The sequence below is a fragment of the Toxorhynchites rutilus genome, chromosome 2 (assembly GCF_029784135.1).
Source record: "Toxorhynchites rutilus septentrionalis strain SRP chromosome 2, ASM2978413v1, whole genome shotgun sequence".
NCBI lineage: Eukaryota > Metazoa > Arthropoda > Insecta > Diptera > Culicidae > Toxorhynchites > Toxorhynchites rutilus.
The window spans coordinates 310804544-310821343 of NC_073745.1; the positions used below are offsets into that span (position 1 = coordinate 310804544).

Consider the following 16800-nt stretch of genomic DNA (forward strand, 5'->3'; position numbering starts at 1 on the left):
TCAACAGTGTTAAGGCACTTATCTATGCAGATGATATGAAGCTGAATATGGAAATAAAGAATGAAGAAGACTCTCAAATGTTCAAAAATGAAGTTGACATATTTTATAATTGGTGCACTAAGAGTTTATTATAGCTCAATGTTAGGAAATGCACTTTGATGACTTTTACAAGAAAAAGAACACACTTGAACAATGGTGTTGAGCTGGGAAATCAACCCTTCAATAGATGTCAACGAGTAAGAGACTTAGGCGTGGTCTTCGATCCAAAACTAACCTTCGTTGATCATTATAATATAATCATCCATAGAGCAAATAATATGTTGAGCTTCATCAAACGCTTTAGTTACCATTTCCACGATCCGTACACAATAAAAACATTGTATATTACATATGTCAGATCAATTCTCGAATACTGTAGTATTGTATGGTCCCCCTATATAACTTCACACGAAGACAGAATTGAATCTGTACAAAAACTATTTTTATAATTTGCACGTAAACTAGGCTGGTCTTCATAACATCTCCCTCCATATGAAGCACGCTGTATGCTAATCAATATTAAAAGCTTAAAAGAACGTCGGAACTCTGTCATGATTCTATTTATTATCGATATTATATCACAACGAGTGGACTCAGAAGAAATATTAGAAAACCTTAAAATTTTACGCACCGATTAGGCACCCGAGAAAACCTAACATTTTCTACATAGATTACCGAAGAACGAATTATGCCAAATATAGTCCTTTTAATAGTATGATGAGCCTCTGTAACGGACACAGTGAAATAATTGATGTAATCATGTCAAGGTCAATGCTTAAAGATTATCTGATTAGAATAAGATAGAGTTAAATTTCACTGTAATATTTGGGCAGCATATTTAGTCTACGCTGGTTTGACGAAATAAATAAATAAGTAAAAAAAAATTTTTTTGATTATGTAACTTGTTAAAATCCTTTGCTGAATTAAACGGATAAATTATCCAGCCAGCTCTTTTAGTTTTTTTTTCAGTTTTAAGTAAGTAGTTTCAAGTAGTATTAAGAATGTACCGGTCTACAATTTCGATTGACGACAGTAAATAAATAAATAAATAATAATCCTAGTGTTAATTAGCAAAGATGCTGCTATTGCAGGAACCTTCTTCTTCTTCTTCTTCTTCTTCAATGGCACTAACGTTCCTAGAGGAACTTCGACGTCTCAACGTAGTATTACTTGCGTCATTTTTATTAGTACTTAGTTGAAATTTCTATGCCAAATAACACGCCTTGAATGCATTCTGAGTGGCAAGCTCTAGAATACGCGTGATCACAGTGCAAGTCGGAGGAAATTTCTTTGACGAAAAATTCCCCCGACCAGAACGGGAATCGAACCCGAACACCCGGCATGTTAGTTATGACGCTAACCACTCGGCCAAGGGATTGCAGGAACCTCGGACATTAAAAAAAGTTTTTTACACAATGGCCATTTGAAAAAAAACCATTTTTGGCACGTTTTTTATGACGATTTAAATTTTTTGTAATTTATAAATGTTATCACACAATTGAGCACGGATAATGATTTTTTTGATCCGAAAAATTAATTCTTTGTGGAATTGTTTTTTTACAAATTTTACCTTCAGTTTCCAACTGCAGGGGATAGCTTGTTTCATTCTTGTTCTCGGCGATTATATTTTGACCCACCAGCACCATCATTTCACATTGTGATGTGATGTCTCAATCAAGCAATATTGGACCATTTTGTGTGTTGGATTGATAGCGGGGACTGACCGTTCTCCTCTGAGCAACAGTAAAATTGGAACACGTTTGCCTATTCTGGTGCTGCTGCTGCGATTCTTCCTACTAATGTTGCTGCGTTGCTATCGCTGATTTCAACAACAGGAAAGGCTCTTGTCTGATCGCTAGTTGGTGTGAGACTGAGGTCGACAAGACTGACCCCATAATTTCTATGGTGTCTCCGTACTCTTAATTTTGTTATTTCCATTGTATAGAATGATATGCACAGAATTAATTATATCATTGAGACTTTAAACATCGAAGTTCATTCACCTCTATCAAATGGTGTTCCGCTGTTACTGTTGTTGCCCTTTTTGGTTGGAACAAATGGAAGCACAAATTGAGCCAATCAAAATGTGGGATTTAATGCGTTTAGATAATGTATTGCACTTAACGTTTTACAATTACTATATTGTAATTTTTAATAATTGTGTTAGACGCGTAGAAACATTTCAAATTAATTGATGCAAACATATTTCCAATGTATTGAGAAATGGTCGAGTTATAAGCATTAGAAATAATTTTAATTTTTATCATTTTACCCCCATATAGTCTTGATAGACGTAGTCCTGCGTCAAAATAAACATAAAATCATTTTATATTCGTTCATGTGATAGAGAAAGATATTCATATGAAACATGAAAATATGTGAAATAAATCAGTAGAACTTTAGAAATCATGCAAGCCACCTTGAAAAAAGCTAGTTTTGAGTAAAACGCGTTTAAAGTTTTGGGTCAATGTAGTACCAGATGAGGTATTGCAACATTAAAATAGCTATAACTCAGTAAAAATAAAAATTTCAAAAAAATCCACCCAAGAACAATATGAAGAAAAAAAAAAGTTTTTTCCAAATTTGTAGACCAGAACACTCTCTTAACCCTTATTACAAAATTATTACGAAATTTTTACAGTTTGATTCTACCTTATCCTCCATACTCCCTAGACCTTGCTCCACTCGATTATTACTTGTTCCTCTTCTTAAAAAAATCTCCGTGGCAAATCTTTCAAATCGATAATTGAAATAAAAACGCACCTTGATGAATTTTAGGCAAAAAAGCTTCAACAGTTTTGGAAACGGAAACAATAAGGCTTCCTGGAAGATGGAAGAATACAAATTCAACAACAAATATTATGTAATCATTTCGCATAAAAATGAAAAAAAAAAGACGGGTGGGTAATGTCGGGGACATAACCGGAGTGACGTAGGACTATACAAAGGGGACAGCTTTTGTTAAATATATATTTTAAATATATTGTGTTATTTTCTTCTCCTACGTGAATACCTACCTATCTACCTGAAAAATGGATTTGTTTACTGTTTATTCTTTATGAATATGTTGATGGTTCTGAAAAGAACCTTTGGTGTTGTGTTTTTCACTCGATATTCCCATCTTGTTCGGTTAAACCTTCCTGTTTAGCTATTGCGTTTGCCACTCGCCACAGCTTTCACAGTTGGAAAATTTCTTCCCATCCTGCTTGTGACATGTTGTACAGTAAATTACATTTAACGCGACGTGCCGAAACACCACTCAGTGTCGCATTGGAGGCGATTTTAACCTGTAATTGAACATTTGCGATGACAGTGGTACAGTGTCGACTTTCAATGTGGGGTCATAATTTGGACCCCGAACTCTATGTTTACACAAATGTCCAACTAAATATGTCGCATTACAGGTCCGTCCAATTAGCTAAATGTCGAGATAAGTGTAAATTACTGTACTATCAATCTAGAAGCAATTTAAGAATTGGTGAAAATCAATAAGCTCAGAACAACTGCCAAGTTCACATACTCATCATATTCTGGCAAACAAATTATGAAAAAATCAATTTGTGTTTTATTATTATTTTGGATATTGTTTTAGAAAGCATTGAACTGTATTTCCTAAACTCTTTTTTGGAAGGTTTAATGGCCCTGAAAAGCGCCTTGTTTTATGGAATGGTTCCAATTTAGAAAACTTAGTACTCGTGGTTTTGAAAAAAAACCATTCCGAACGCCCTCGATGCCGCCTTGTTCTGGATTTGCCACCAAAGCAGTTTGTATAAAGAACAAACTTTTTTCTTCTGCTACCTGATACCGTTTTGCGATTGCGTTTGCCTCTCGCCACTCGCTGCAACTGCCGGTTGTTGTCTTGATGTGTTCTGTTCTGAATGCGGTTTTTCTTATCGTCGCGAGCAGCTTTACCAGCCAACTCGATCACTTCGGCGACCGAAACTATATAACGCCGGCTAGGTGGACGGGTGCACTGGTACTAACGCGCTCGGCCTAGCTACCCTTGCGGGGAACTCCAGATCAACACGGTTCGAGCGGGATTTTGCCTTTCCCTTCACTTTTCCTCCTTTACCATGTCCAGACATGGCTGCTTGGGTTGGTTTGTTGATGTGTTGTGATGCGAAACGATGTGGTGTACGATTTGAATGAGAATGATCGTTACGGAAGGAAGGAAGGTATTGTATTATAGAGACTTTAAACTTTTGCAGTTCATTCGTCTCTAGCCTTGAGAAAGGCCCTTTGAAAACTCTACTCTACTCTACTCCAGCGCTACCACCTCCGCCCTCTTGCCTTGAGAAAGGCACTCGATCCCTCGCCGTCCAGCCCGTCCAGCAACGATGTTGTCCAGTCGGTGTCCACACAAAGAATGATCGTTACGGCAGCGGAGCGGGGATTTTTAAGCTGACTGGCTGGTAGAGAATTACGCATGTGTGAGACTGCGACCAATGTTTCGTTAATTTTTTTCTTTTTCCTTTCCAATCGTGCTTCATTCTATTTCGCTGCTGCTCTGGTTGCCCGTTTTGGTAGGTATGATTTGAGGAGCACAAAATGGACCAATCAAAAATGGGCACATAGTGCATTTTGACAATGCTTCATATTTCAAAATTATTCAATTATTTATCTCAAGAAAAATGAAATGTTATTCGTTATGATAGATGCGTAGATATATTTCCTATCAATTGCTGCAAAAACCTTTGCGATCTATTGAGAAATGCTCGAGTTATAAGCGTTCCAAATCTTGCATTTTTTCTTACTTGTTCAGTTCAGTAAATTTCCATTTCACCCCCTATATCTTCCGGTTAGACGTAGTCCTACGTCAAAACTTATACGACAATCTAATAGTAACTGGAAACTAAATGATGTATTGAAAACTTTTTTAGGATAAAATCATAAACTAAATATGATCGTGATCGATCGATAAATGATATTGTTTGTCGATCGAACATTGATTTCAATATGGGTTTCATAAATAATAAGTTGCGAGTATTTATTCCAATTTTAAACTGTATTCTATTTTAGGCGCTCGTCACAGTTCATGGAATTGGATAGTGTAACCTGTTTGATGCAATGTGGCCACTTGAACAAACTTGGCGAGAAGAAAAAAAAGGATCGCTTAAAATATTCATAAATATTCAGGGTTCAAAGTTTCGCACTATAAAACGAAAAAAGAGCTCGACACACAACAACAATAACACAACCTCTGCTTTTAACTAGAAATTACTTTATCACCTCTTTTCATATAGCTTTCGTTATCCGGAGAGAGGATCGGACCGTCGTCGGGTGTAGACATAATTTTTCTTCGCTCCGCGTCAGCTGGTGTGCAATTCGAAAATCGGCGAAAAAGTGATCTTTCCAAAATGGAAAAAGCATTGAAAACATTGTGTGCCTTTGCAAGTGACGTTCATATTTCTGAAGGAAAAGTTATGCGCGTTTATTCACGATTAATTATAATGCGGACGGGATTTTGTTATCGTGTGTTCTTTTTCCTCCATTTTAATACGAAGTGTGTGTGTGTTTGTGTGCCGCAGTGAATGTATCACCGAGGGAGAATCTGCAGGCGTTATGCGATGGCCAAATCGCGCGCTAAGTTTTTTTTCTTTGTATTCTCTTAAGCAGTATTTCAGATGAAAGTTTGGAAGCGATATGAGGTGCAAGTCTCTTTGATTCTCGCGTACCACGGACTCTCTGCTCTTAAAGGTCACACGCTGTTATGTGCGGTGACGTTCCTAATTGTGTGTATGTGTTGAGAGGGTGTTTGTTTTGTTGAGCTAAGTGGAGCTGTTTTTCTCAAAGTCTCTCTTCTCTTCTCCAGCAAGGTTCTCTTCTCTATCACACATACATCATACTGGTTTCATTTGATTTGCATTGGCAGCCGTACCGCAGCAATTCGGTGTATTCGTCTACTTTTCGCAATTGCATACGATTCGGTCGCATTTTCGTTCATAGGTGCATCGAATCTTTGAGCGCCATTTCGCGGTGGGGACGAGATGATTTGTATGCAAGGTTAAATACACTTCGTCTTGTTTTCGCCGTTGGGTGGCGTTCCTGGTCAGGTCCAGGGTTTAATTATGTTAGAGATTTTAAATTTCAGAATTTCATAATTTGAGTCAGAAGGCTCTAATTTCAGTTTTCATTTGGAGTGAGTTAGTTAGTTGAAAGCATTTATATATTTATATTAGTTTTTTGGTTCCTTATTTTTCAATTCCAGGCACTAGAATGAGTTTATAAACTCAGATTAGAGGTTCTTCATCCGTTGTTGAGTAGTAAAATGAAAATATGTACGGTTTGGTTTCGGATGTTTTACAAAATGTGACTACTTTCTAGTCAAATTGCTGAGTATTTTTTATTTATTCAATCTTTGGGAGCTGGGACCGACACTGATGTTGTGCGGACGCTCTTGATGCGCGCCGAATGGAGGGCGCGGCGGGAGGAAGTCGGGGCATAACGTGTTGAAATCTAAATATTAAAAATTCAAAAACCCAAAAATAAAAATTGTTAAAATTCTAAAAGTCTAAGAATCAAAAAATTAAAATCTGAAAATCTGAGTATTTCAAAAAAAAATTTCAAAATTCTAAAATTTAAAAATTTGAAAACTTTAAAATTGAAAAAATTTAAAAATTGAAAATTAAAAGTTAAAAAATTTTAATATTAAAAAAATAAAATTTAAGATTTTAGAATCACATCACTTACCGCAGTGAATCCTGATTTTTTCTTAACCATTCCCACTAACAACTATCCCTTCCATGATAAACGCTAGGGAACCACGCTATAGAGGCGACCCTTCTGGCCTTCGGGCGGCGAATATCATACTAACATTCCTTCCCTTCCCCTGGTGACTGTAAGGACGTGGCCGGCGTCGTTATTGACCATTTAAAGCTTGAATCGCCGAAAATTGCCAAACGAGAATGATTTGCTAGTCCCAAGCGTCATTCTGTGTGTTCTTTGTGCAATTTGGTTGGTTCAGGTCAATCACGGAGAGCAACTACGAATTGTACAGTCTACCCAAGCTCAAGCTCTTTTCATATAGCTTTCGTTATCCGTTGTTATTCGTTGTGCGCCCGGAAGAGTCTACGACCGATTTCTCCCTTTGTTGGACTTGAATCATGGTAGACCTCGGTTTCCACCTTATCCGCAAACATAAGACAGTTTGCTCGACCCATTACTGTTAAATTATAAGGGAAACCTGTTTCAACTACCAATTGAGCAAAACAAAAACAAAAAAGATGGTCAGTTGAGGGGCCCTGAGTTATGAGCTCATGATCGTTCGCTTAGTAGCGGACACGAAACCAATTTGGCTACGAAGACCCTCTAACCTGTTTCAACTACCAATAATAATAAGCTTCAAACTTTGTACTTCATTCGCCTCTAAAATGAAAATCGTAAATTACATCTCTTTTATACTCTCGTCCAGTGTAAGGGCTGAGTTTAAGTTGCAAATGATTTATTTCTGCTCTGTTTCTTCGCGTCAGTGCTCCCTTCCTTCCTTGTTTGGTTTAAAGAGACTTTAAACTTTTGCACTTCATTCGTCTCTAGCCCTGAGAGGGGCCCTTGTGGATTGAAAACTACTCCATTTATCCTTCTTCATCTGTCTTGAAAAACACAATCCAATTCCGCTCGACGCTCGCCGGCAACGATGTTGCTCCGATGACCACCAAACGAGAAGTGTCAGTGCGTGATATCAAGCCTTGTAACTATAAGTGAACGATTTGGCGCAACCGATTTGCACGGTATCTGAGCAACAACTGACGATCAGTGTTGTCACATATAATTTTTTTTTAATCTGTACAAAAATCTGTGTCAAAATCTGTACCAATTAAAAATTTATTTCATAAAAAAACTATTTTATTAACCTGATAAAATATCATTCAAGATGCTCGTTTGTTGGATTAAGCTCTTGCCAAACCTAAACTGCATTATATCATTTAATAAAAGTTTCGAGCTGTCCCCACTGTTTGATTGAACATTTGGATCTCAAGATGTGGACGAACTCGACTCGACTGGCCGTTGGCAGCACCATCTCAGATAGTAGTGAAACGTTGGGGGTGTTAAGACATGGGTCATTTAAGCAACTTTGCATACTTGAAATATTCGAAAAACAATTAGACCATTTTTTGGAAAAATCCAAAAATTTATTTTTTACAAAAAAATATAACTTAAAAACTATGATACCTAAAAAATTAATGTCAAAGAATGAAATGTAGGAAAGTGCTTAAATTTTTACAAAAAAATTCCAAAAAATTTTTGGAAAAAAATTTCACTGACAAAAAAGTCATTTTAAAAATTAAAATTCATTTTTCTCAAAAACGTATTTTTTTAATTCCCAAAAAAAAAAAAAAAAATATATATATATATATATATATATATATATATATATATATATATATATATATATATATATATATATATATATATATATATATCAATATATATATATATATATATATATATATATATATATATCAATAGCCCCTACAATTTCCAACAAGTCTACCTACATCGGAACATGGGCACTTTTACAGAGAAAAAGTTTTTTTAACAACAACTTTTGTATATTTTCTTTGAAAAAAATACAGCTAATCCTAATTTTGTTTAATGTCAAGATAGCGATATAGTGTATTCGACAAAATTTTAGATCTTGTTAAAATATGAACTTTTGTCGAAGACATCAACTTCCTTTTATAGTTTTTGAAATATATGTAATTTTTGTAAGAAGATTCCTGAAAAAAATAATGTTTTGCTTGTAACATTTTCATGTGTAAATTCTCACATTTGACATGTTCCCAAATAGAGAAAAGTTAGCAGAAAATTAAAAATATAAAAAATTATTTATCTTGTTTTTAAACAAAATTAGTATAAGTTGTTTATTTTTTCGAAAAAAAAACATGAAGAAGTTGTTGTTTGTAAAACTTTTTCCCTGTAAAAGTGACCATCTTTCGATGTATGGATGACTTGTTGGAAATTGTAAGGGCTATTCATATATATATATATATATATATATATATATATATATATATATATATATATATATATATATATATATATATATATATATATATATATATATATATATATATATATATATATATATTGGGGATTTAAAAAAATACGTTTTTGAGAAAAATGAATTTTAATTTTTTTAAAAACTTTTTTGTCAGCAAAATTTTTTTCCAAAAATTTTTTGGTAATGTTTTGCGAAAATTTAAACAATTTTCGACATTTCATTCTTTGACAAGAGTTTTGTAGGTATCATAGTTTTTAAGCTATAAATTTTTGTAAAAAATTAAGAAAAAAAATTGGATTTTTCCAAAAAGTAGTCTAATTGTTTTTCGAATATTTCAAGTATGCAAAGATGCTTAAATGACCCATGTCTTTACACCCACAACGTTTCACTATTATCTGAGATAATGCTGCCAACTCCTAAGACGAGTTGGCAAGAAATTCGTCTGTGATTTCCTTCCGGAGCAATTTCACTTTTGGGGCACTTTTGGCAATTCGTTCTCTATTTTTTGTGAATCCCTATCGTAGAAACCAGCAAACAATACTCCAATACTACATTGATGATTTTTGTAAAACTTTCTGGGAGTTTGCATTGCAATAGCCTTGAGGACCGAGTCACTGGAATCGAATCTCGTTCTAATCCGCTCGAACAGCCACAAGACAAAAAACTGTTGCAATAAAAATCCAAACATACAGCAAATTCAGCAGGATTTGGATATCGGATACGTTAGATTTTTCGCATATGTTAGTAAGGAACGTCATATTATAGAAATTCAAGTGTTTTAGCCGGGAACAAACATTGTTTTCTGTTGATCTGGGGCAAAACACACTCAAAGAAGCTGTAGTGGTCAAGTTATTAAATCTTAAAGGATTGTCAATACTCCGCAAGTAAACTGATTATCGCCACGGTTATACTCAAACGTCCCCGAGGCGTCCTAACGAAGTCGTTCAATTATCAAGTTCTAGATGCTTTCATTCATGCCAAAAGTGCTTATATAGTAGTTTCAAGTAATAACATTGAGCAAAAAACCAGAGTTCAAATTCAATACTAAAAAAATCGTACCTATCTATTCTTATTTCCACGTCAAATCAGCCGAAAAACAGCAAATTTTGTCGCGACTCTCTTCGATTTTACTGAAATTTGGTACATATAATAGAAGCTACCCAAATTCACAATCTTGATTATCATATGACCAATTTCAATTACGACTGATTTCTTAGAAGGGAGTATTCAAAACCATTGATCTTTCTTTAAAAAAATCGTAACTCAGAATCCAGATGTCTGATTAAAATATAATGATCGACAAAGTGACCGGATAATTTCAACTCGCACACCTGGTATATATAGTGATTTGAGCTATATCAGACCATTTCTTTATTGATTCGTTCTATGCTGCAAAAGCAACGACTTCACATCAAGCTCTTCGAATTTCGAATAAAGTCCAGAGAAAAACCGACGTCTTCATTCAGCCGTTGAAAGAGTTCAAAAGTAACCTGTATGTATTTTTTTTTTCTTCCCACCATAAAACCCAGATGGCACACTTTCCCATTCCTTTCGAAAAAAAAAGTCACCGCTGGATACGGCTATCGAGTGAAATGTTCCAGCTTATAGCCGCTGGCAGTTAACATACAAAATGCTTGCACAAAAACTCTCTTTATTACCATACGCACAGAAAAATCTAAAGATAAATGAAGGAGGGAAAAAACACGAGAAATACAGGAGACACAATCGTTTGTTTAACATTTTACCAGCCATCCCAGTTCTTATTCCTAGCAGGAATATAAATGATGACGTGCTATTATCAAAAGATATCCCCCAGCTTTGTGGTATTTTCAATGTTTTCTCACAATCCTGGGACGCAACCAAAAGAACAAATGCTGGTAACGACTTGCGTTTGCTTAACAAATCGGAATGGTAATTTAGCTCAGCTGGGAATAGCCCCAAACGGGATTGTACGCAACCGAGGCATTTGTGTCGGGAATCAACTGATCTCAGTCGATTTGATCCCTTGTTTGACTTTTCAAATTTTTATTTTCGATTATTCAACACCGAATAAAAGCCCAAGCAAGGAGTCTCTCATCAGAATCCGTTGAATGACGCATGCCAACGGAGATTGAGCTTTGTTTGTTCGATTTACAATAGCCAATCGATTATGGCAGCATCAGCACATCATCCACTGTAATTCAGTCCTCCTCCCTAATGGCTATTTATTCCACTCACCACATTTTTCGTTCATCCCCTGCTCCCTCTGTCACAACAGGAGACAACCATTCCCCATCCCGAACGTGATAAGATCCAGTTCGAAGCCATTAGAAATATTGACGGAATGGCAAACAACAATTCGTCGTCAGAACAGGCAGCCACCTAATTGCCACGTATCCTGCTCCACCACTCGGGTGCGGGTAAGTGTGGCGGGAGGCAGGAGAAAAGGAGCTGTCGCATGCTTCCCGTTGATGTGTAGCTACACAGCTACGAGACAAGCTAAAAGCATCATAATATCATTACACTAAAAGCTATTCATAACGCGGAAACTGCCACCCGGCTGCAGTGCTGCTGGGATGCTGGGATGGTGGGGAGGGATGCTGCGGGTGGGTTTATCCACCCACGGAGAGGACATTATCCTTCGGTTGTTGTTCTAGAGTTCTGGCGTTATGTTACGAATGGGAAGTGAAGAGATGGGGTAGCGTTTTAATTTGTACTCTAAATTCATCATCGCTTCCCTTTTTCGGGAGTAATAAATCATTAGGGAAGAATTCTACGAATATTAAAATAGTCGTGGTATCCTGATGTGATTTGCAGATCAATCAAATTTAACCATTCAAACATTCAACTCGATCATCAATAGAAGTGGCTGACATGCGTTTCCAATTTTTCGTTATACCAGTGATGATCATCTTCTTTTCCTCAAGCAGAAAAGAAACTCAGAGAATCAATCAATATTCCCCAGATTTCAACGCCTTCGTTGAACTGCGAGAATAAGATTTTTTTTCTAGAATCACCAACGGACTCACAAAATGAACCGCAACTTCGACCGAGGAAAGTAGTACAACTAATCAGATAACAAACGTTTTCTGGTATGGGACTGTGGCGCTGAAAGAAGTTATTAGTTTTCACCACTTTATACAAAGTCACTTCGGTTTTTTCACCCTTTATATAAAAGTTGTGTTCAGTGTTCAGAAGACAACGTAAGGATAAAGAGAAGGATTGCCACTGGGGAGCAATTGTTCGTCTGGATTTTGAAGATACGAGCGGAGCTTGTACTGTTGATTAGCTAAAAAAGGGCAAATGTTATTCGAGTTCCTTTACGTTGCTGTTTCATGAAAGTTTTATTCTAAAGCTATATAGATTTTCGTCTGATAAATAAACGAAAATAATAATGTGTTTTTATTTTCATTTCTTTGTTTCTAGATTGAAAAACGGGAGAACGGTTCGTTTCGGAATAGTAGTTCGTTGAGGTGAGACACATCATAATAAATGTACGAGCAGGGTTGCCAACTCTAATTTGAAAAAAAAAATCAGTTACGTTTGGGTTTCACAGATGATATCTAAAAAAAACTGGAAGTTTTTAGGATTGCGCTGTTTCATTGCATTGTTGGCACGGGCACTTTGGCAAAGACTCGGATTGGATTTTTCACTTGGAAAACCGGCCAAATTTTGATAAACCAAAAATCTCTTTATTCCAACCCAATTCACTCGACTATTTTTGAGAAGACAGTCCGATGTGTACGTTTTGAAAGTTTTTAGTGTACTTGACTATTTGGTTTGTGCATAGCAATATACACAAATTACGTAGTGACAAGGGATACGAATAACGAACTATTACTATAGGATTCTCTTCTCTTGTTAACCGAAGGCTTGATATACTATGATAAAATTGAGAGTGGTCGAGTACGATCAATTGAGCCTTATATAGTAAATGTTAATGATGTGCCAGGGATCATGCAAAGAAAAATTTGACAGAATCCAGCTTAATCTACAGCATTGACCACACTGCTGTGTGCGATATCTATCTTCCGTTCTTAATTTGTATAGAGCAGAACAGCCATGTCTGACATCTGCTTCGAGAAAGACTGCTGGCTGCTAGCTGAAATGAGACTGTGACTTGAGCAGTGATAATACTAGTTTGAATTATAGAGGCTTTTAAATTTCTCAGTTCATTCGCCTCTTGCTATGAAAAAGGCCAATTTTGAAAACTTCACTGCCGTCTGTTCACTAGCTGGATGACTGATGAGCCGTGAATGTTATTAAATCGCAAACAGCTTGTTTACACTCGATAAATTGATAACGGGCGGAGCTTAAATTGCAATATTTTCACTTTCCACATTGTCCTTAGAATGAACGCTATATTTGCTATTTCTATTCCATAAAAACATGTCATGTTAAAAAAAATTAGGTAATGATTTCTTAGGGTTTCGTTATTTTTATACATACAAAAAAAATAAATAAAGTTACAACAGATGGGCCAACCGCAGGATGAGTATAGCTGATCTATACTGTCTTCTGGAAAGAGCAACATATTTCCACGCACTCTTTTCATAAATACAGCATGAAAATTGTGTCCTAGTTGGAATACCTTTAAGGAAATCGTGTGAACGTTTTCCTGGATAATTATGATAATAATATTACAAGTGAAGTCTTGAAATAATGCATTTGAAAATCCAACATTTCGATTTTCCAAAACATTGAAGAAGTTTCACTATAAATGAATATAATTGAAACATAGAAAACCTTCACCAAATTAACATCGTGAATCTGAGAATATTCGTTGCTCCATAAATAGTGTCAGGTGTATGCATATTGTTGGAGGATTCAGGTTCGTGGGTTGAGAACGTTTCTCCAAAACATTTTTTTGCTATAAGGGGTTTTCATTGAGCGTTCAAAACAATTTCGATAAGTTATTTATGCTGTACGCGTGATTTTCCAAATCTGATAAATGTAAAATGTAGCTTACAAAATGTTGAACCTAATTCCATCAATAACTCAAAATTTTTAATTTTGCGACTTGGTCCGCTCTGACTTAACACCGACCATTTGTTACAGTAATTAGTAATAGTAATTAGTAATTTAAGCGAAATAAGTAAACATATATGAAGACGGAATTCATACATATTAATGTTACACATACTAATGTAAAATACAAAAACTCATGCCGAACATCAGTTTTTCTGTTTTTGACATCTGTTATTATGATTTTTTTTTTGGTGATCGGAAATTTTGAGCAGCTGATCGAGCTAAATTTTCACTCCGGATTCATGAGTTCATATCATGAATTCATCTCCATGCAGGTTGATCCTTCTTCGTATATTCCCAACCGTGTTTGTTTCCCTGACTACATCAATACCTCTGTGCATTTTGATCTGTCCATCAAGCAAGATATCCATGGATATTCAGATTACCAACGATCGAGGATCGCTCCAACGATCTTCGATGAAAAGTATGGGGGTATCAATTGTGATAATATGTACTTTACTGATGGGTCCACTATAAACGAGTCCACAGGATTTGGAGTGTTCAACGAATTTTTTATCACCTCACACAGTCTTCAGAATCCTTGCTCAGTGTATATTGCTGAATTGGCAGCAATTCATTGGGCGCTGGACAGTGTCGCCTCACGACCTGTTGAACACTATTACATCGTAACGGATAGTCTTAGCTCTGTCGAAGCTATCCGTTCAGTGAGTACTTCCTTGAGAGAATACGAGAAATTTTGAGTGCTTTATCCAGACGCTGTTATGTCATTACCTTTATCTGGGTCCCTTCACATTGCTCCATTCCGGGTAATGAGAAGGCTGACTCATTAGCATAGGTAGGTGCAATTGAAGGCGATATTTATCAGCGTCAAATCGCCTTCAATGAATTTTATTCTTTAGTCCGCAAAAATACCATCGTTAACTGGCAACGCAAGTGAAATGAAGATGAATTGGGCCGGTGGTTTCACTCGATTATCCCTAAGGTTAGCCTCAAACCGTGGTTCAAAAGTCTAGACATCAGTCGGGACTTTATTCGCACCTTCTCCTGACTCAAGTCCAATCACTGTTCGTTAGATGCACTACTCTTTCGTTTCAATCTTGCCAGCAGCAATCTCTGCGTTTGTGGCCTAGGTTATCACGACATCGAGCACATTGTTTCGTCGTGCGAGGTGTATCTGGTCGCCAGATCGAATTTAGAAAACTCCCTTCGAGCCCGAGGAAGACAGCCCAATGTGCCGGTGAGAGATGTGTTGGCTCGGTTAGACCTTGATTACATGTCCCATATATATGTTTTCCTTAAAGCTATAGATCTTCGTGTGTGATTGTCCCTACATGCTTATACCCTCCTTTCCTTCCTTTGCGGGTAATTCGTCCCCTTGCTATAAATAGTAGAATAAGTTGAAATGTAAATACACTATAGATATACGAATAGATTTAAGAAATCAGTGTTCATCAACATTGTTACAATTTCCTTATATCCCATCCTTCTCCTAAAAATATGTCACCCTCCTAAACTCGAGTACACCGCGAGTAATCGGTTTTCCACCTTACTAACCATAGATGTAAGAAAATTGTTTATATATATAGTTTTAAAATTATATTTAAGAATTCGGCTTCTTTAAACTTAAGTAACTGAGCCTGTAAAAATAAACGAATTAATAAAAAAAACATGATTTTAGGGGGTCTTCGTAGCCACTTGGTTACGCGTTCGCTTGCTAAGCGATCGATCGTGAGTTCAAACTCGGGGCCTTCAATTGATCATCTTTGTGTTGTTATAGAATAACTACGTCCACGCAACCATCATTAGCGATGGAGATCGATCCATGGTGGAACAAAGATCGATTCATCCATACAACTGCTCTGCAAGAAACATCGGTTGCTCTATAAATAACCCAACAATGATCAATATCAACTGTCTCTGCTGTCCGGTATACTGAACAATGGAAGAATAGAAAGAATACCCTTACGCCTAAATGGCTACTACTGTGTAATAATTTATCATAATGAAACGGAACAGAAAACCTAATGCCTAATTGGCTACTACTCCTGTGTAATTTACAATTTATAGAAACATGAACATATGTACATGTACGCGATTAAAACCCGGCTCTGTTTACAGCTAAAATGCTAATAATAAATAAATAAATGGGATAAAAAAACATGATTTTATCGACAGACAACAAGAAAACCACCAAAAGTTGGTGAAATAATGCTTACTAGGTACAAAAGAATGTCATTTTTACATCAGATCATGACCGGGGATAAAAAGAGAATATGTTTTAAGAATCCCAAGCACCAAAAGACAAATGTTGACCCTGGCTAACCTGGGTCACATTGACGGCGAGGCCGGACCGCTTCGGAAAGAAGACACAGAAGTGTGTTTTCTGGGACCAGCTAGGCGTAACCTGGCACAACCTTTTCAAAATCAGTAAAACTGTTAATGGAATTGTTGGAATTGAACCGTGCTCTGCTCCAAAAACGGCCGAAATATCACAAAAGGTAACACGTACTTCAGTTTCTATGTTGTAACCGTGTTGAGCGGATGTGTGAAATTTTTCGCTCCGAAATTCGCACGAAGCAAGCTTTGTGTAGAGCTTGCATTAACGCGTAGCAGTAAAGTAGAAGGGGAATATTAAATGGGACGTATCGAGCCCATTTTCATACCGGTAGGTGAAGAGTGTTTTGTATGATTGAATCACACATAACCATTGTTGATTTTATGCGTTCTCGAAGGTAGATAATAGTGGCGGTGAAACAAATATAGAATCGCCTTTGGCTGCAGTGGGTGTCTAG

At 36.4% G+C, this 16800-nt stretch overlaps 1 protein-coding gene across 11 annotated transcripts in view; it reads left to right on the forward strand.

Moving 5' to 3' along the window:
- Positions 1-16800, forward strand: part of LOC129764515 (uncharacterized) — a 312433-nt gene that overhangs the window by 114917 nt on the left and 180716 nt on the right. For 7 of the 11 annotated variants that reach the window (XM_055763683.1, XM_055763673.1, XM_055763674.1 and 4 more), the window contains one exon: positions 12446-12492. The exons of the other annotated variants lie outside the window; for them this stretch is intronic. The gene's annotated coding sequence lies outside the window, so the exon portion shown is untranslated. The remainder of the gene's footprint in view (positions 1-12445; positions 12493-16800) is intronic. 11 annotated transcript variants of the gene reach the window in all.